The sequence below is a fragment of the Lactuca saligna genome, chromosome 3 (genome assembly GCF_052625555.1).
Source record: "Lactuca saligna cultivar CGN05327 chromosome 3, ASM5262555v1, whole genome shotgun sequence".
Taxonomy (NCBI): domain Eukaryota; kingdom Viridiplantae; phylum Streptophyta; class Magnoliopsida; order Asterales; family Asteraceae; genus Lactuca; species Lactuca saligna.
In genome coordinates, this window is record NC_136419.1 from 174,734,634 (window position 1) to 174,738,597 (window position 3,964).

Sequence of the window (3,964 nt, forward strand, 5' to 3'; positions counted from 1 at the left end):
GTCAAGTACATACCAAATAGAGTTATGGACTTAGACACTAAGCCAACACTCATAACCACTAGGTCCCTTAGTATCCTCGTGACTCCATTAACTCGAGTACGTATTATGTGCTTCCAGTAGTACATGCCAAATACTACCTTCCACACCTATTTATACTTTCCTCAAGAGTCACAATTATTCCCTAAGTGACCCCAACATTCCATAACCCTGCTAACCTACATATCTGGTAACACTAACATGCTTTCTAGGTTCTCCTAGGATTCCCTTTAAACCACTCTCTGCCATTAGCTATAGAAGAAACTCCTGCAAACACCTGCTAACTACCTTACGAATATAGTTACATGCCATAGACACTAGATAATTCTTCGACTATAAGGTCTCACACTACAACGGTTGGACTCAAACAAGAGCTGTGCAATAGAGTTAAACCTAACCTTATAAAATTATCTAATTTCTACAACACGTAACCTAGAATATTTGTTTGGTAATCAACTACCATTAGGAGTGGCTCCTAAAAGCTCAAAGCAAGTAGCATTCAAGCATCGAGTTCTAACCAAAGCACTACTTAACATGCTATCCTAGCATATCAGAAATATCCCATACTAGCATGCAGTTCTAGGGGATCATACTCTAAGCATACAAGGCATCTCTCCTCTCATACAAATCTTGAGCAAATCCTTAGCCCCAATCTAGCATTCTATTCATACACTGAATCAATAAACATGTATGTGTATTATGGGAACAACATACTTGAGCTCGGCCGATTACATGCATCACACCCATTCTTTCTAGTAGTAACCCTTTTTGAAAATATTTTCTTTATGAAAAAATTATCAAATCCTCAGTTTGAGCTCATACACTCCTGAGATGTGTCCAAATCCCTCAAAGCAAGGCTCTGTTACCAACTTGTAACATCCCAAAAATCATAAGTAAAAATTTTTATTTTTAAATCAATCAAAATTCATCAAATATCTCAAACAACCATTAAAGTATGCTAGTGTAAAAATAGTTATCAGAGTACAAATCCCAAAATCATAAAAATATGGAAATATGGATGGTTGCCATCATGTCGGTCCCTTCCCTTTCAAACTAGAAGTACCTTAAACATAAAATTAAATCGTAAGCATAAAGCTTAGTGAGTTCCAAAAATACCACATACCATACATCATACATACATATCATACATAGTATGCAATAGGTCTATTTCACCCCTGAGTCCCTTCTGACTCTCTAAGTCCCTTCCAACTCCCTAAGTCCCTTCCGACTCGTTGAGTCCCTTCAAACTGCTTCGGTATCTTTCAACCGGTACGGGTCTATTTCACCCATACATCTAAGCATACATTCATACTAGCAAGAGTCACAAATATATATATATATATATATATATATATATATATATATATATATATATATATATATATACACATCAGTAAGTGTCATGAAGATCACTTCCATTCTACAACATAATCCAATGGGTTGACATTGGTGCCTTTGACCCATAAATATAGTGAGGAAACTCACCTCAATCAGAAGATGAACAAATCACACTCTCTGGTCGTTACTATCATGGCTCCTCACACTAAAAATGATCAATCAACCCTAATTACTACTTAGGGTAATAAATGAAAGTCCAAAACATAAGTCCTATCACAAAGGGTAAAAGACCCTTTTACCCTTCCTACTCTAAGATTAACAAGCCATGACCCAAGGTCCACTAATGGCCCAAAAGGCTATCTGGTATGTACACCCAATGGACCACCTTGTTATGTGTGACATCTTCGAATTCACAGTCATTTTAAAAATTTTATTTATGCTTATTTGAAAATCAGAGTGTAACATCCATAAAAATCATGACAATTTAAAACTTTTTAAGAGATTCAAAAATAAATAATTATTAGAAATATGTTTTCAAAATGGTTTAATATCAGAGTTTCCCAGAATCAATAGTAAAACATAAGGAGGTGCACGATCACGCCTTCGCCTTCCCGCGATCATCAGAAGTACTTAAAACAATAATCAATAAATGTAAGCTCGAAGGCTTAGTAAGTTACTCCTAAAATACCAATGCCATACAGATGTAATCATATCATATAACATATAAGCAAACAGCATACATAATGCATCACCGTCCTGACTCAACTGCCTCGCAGGCCTTCATCCTATCTGGACCGCTCTCCGAGCCTTCGGCACGTCTGGACCGCCTTGTAGGGCCTACAGCCTATCCGGACCACTCTCCGAGCCTTCGGCACGTCTGGATCGCCTCACAGGGCCTACATCCTATCTAGACTGTTCGTCGGGCCTTTGGTCTGGCTGGCATACCCTCCTGGGTCTGTAGTCTATCCGGACCAACCAAGATATAGACCTAACCGATCACTAACATAGCATCATCCTATAGACCAGGATACCAACCTAACCAAGTCACTAACCATAACACCATCCTAATTACCAAGATGTAAATCAATAATCATATCCTGCAATAACCCGGATACAAATTTGATAAGGGCTGACATTGGTGCCTTAGACCCAGTTGATATAGTGAAGATAACTCACCTGATACTAATGAAGTCCTGCAGATAAAACTTCAGCTGCTGGTTAACAGATTCCCAAACTATCAACATCAAACAATACCGAATTAATAATTGGGTTCCAAGACCAAGGTCCAACTCACACTCCAAAGACCCAAAAGTCAAGTAATGGGCTAAAGCCCAACATATGGACCAACCTTCCAAATTAGCCCCAGACCCCTACATGGTCTTACCTTAAGGCCCATCCATCAATTCTAGTTCAATCTCTTGGTATTCTAATTGCCCAATATCTCATAATCATCAAGGCCTATTTATGGCACATTTTTCCAAATTGGGCCCGGACCTTTCTATTGGCCTTTTCCTTAAGACCAATAAATTTCCTTAGTCCAAAAACTTGTTTCCAAATGACCCATGAAGGCCCACAACAACCTAGACCAAGAAATGGCCCAATCTCGAAGCCTAAAATACGAAGTCCAACCTGACCAAGTACGTAGGGCGTACTCAGCAGTACGATGTGCGCACTCGCTTAATGGCTTGTACGCTATGCATACTGGCTTGTACGCACAGTGTACTTCCCTCTTAATCCCATTTTGTCACTAAGCACTTGATGCTTTAAGCCATAAGTCCAAGCCATAGATCTGAGTCCCAAACGCCGTCTAAACCCATAAAGTCAATAACTCGCTGACTTTGTATGCCCCAAAAAGACCAAATCTCAAAGTATAACATTCTACTTCCATGGAAATGACTCAAACTTCAACATAAATGGTCTTAAACTATAAACGTAGCAAATTTATGGACCTTGAACCTCAAAAACACTAAGAGGGGCAACTCAAAGCTCCTGTAATGAAATCAAGACCACTAGATCTCATCTTTGGGACCAAAATGAACTAAAACTCACTAGTAAGATATCTAAGATATCAATGATCAAGTTCAAAGCTTTATACCTCCATCAAGCTAAAAATGATTCCTAAAATCCAGATCCATAAACTTCCCCTTGATCCCCATCTTTGCATCAAGCTCCACCTTCTTGAAAATGGACCAAACACTCCAAAAATGCAATCCATAAGCTCAAAATGCCACCATGAGTGATTGAGGATGATTTCTAGGGTTTAGAGGGATGGAGTCTGAAGATATTATGGTTGGGTTATGAGATAAGGAGCTTAAATATGGTCCAGGACCCTAAAATAGGGTTAAGATCTGAATGGAGTACACCCAACGTACTCTTGGGAACCTTTGCGACCATACTAGTCAGTATGCCCCGTGTACTACCTTTTTCACTAGTATGCCCCACGTACTCTTTTTGTACGCCCCGCATACTCGGCTAAGCCTGAAAACCACAAAACTTTCGAAGGCCATAACTTCTTCATTATAAACCTGTTTCCGACGATCCTTATATCCATGGAAAGGTAACGAGAAGCCCTACACTTCTATCAACTCAT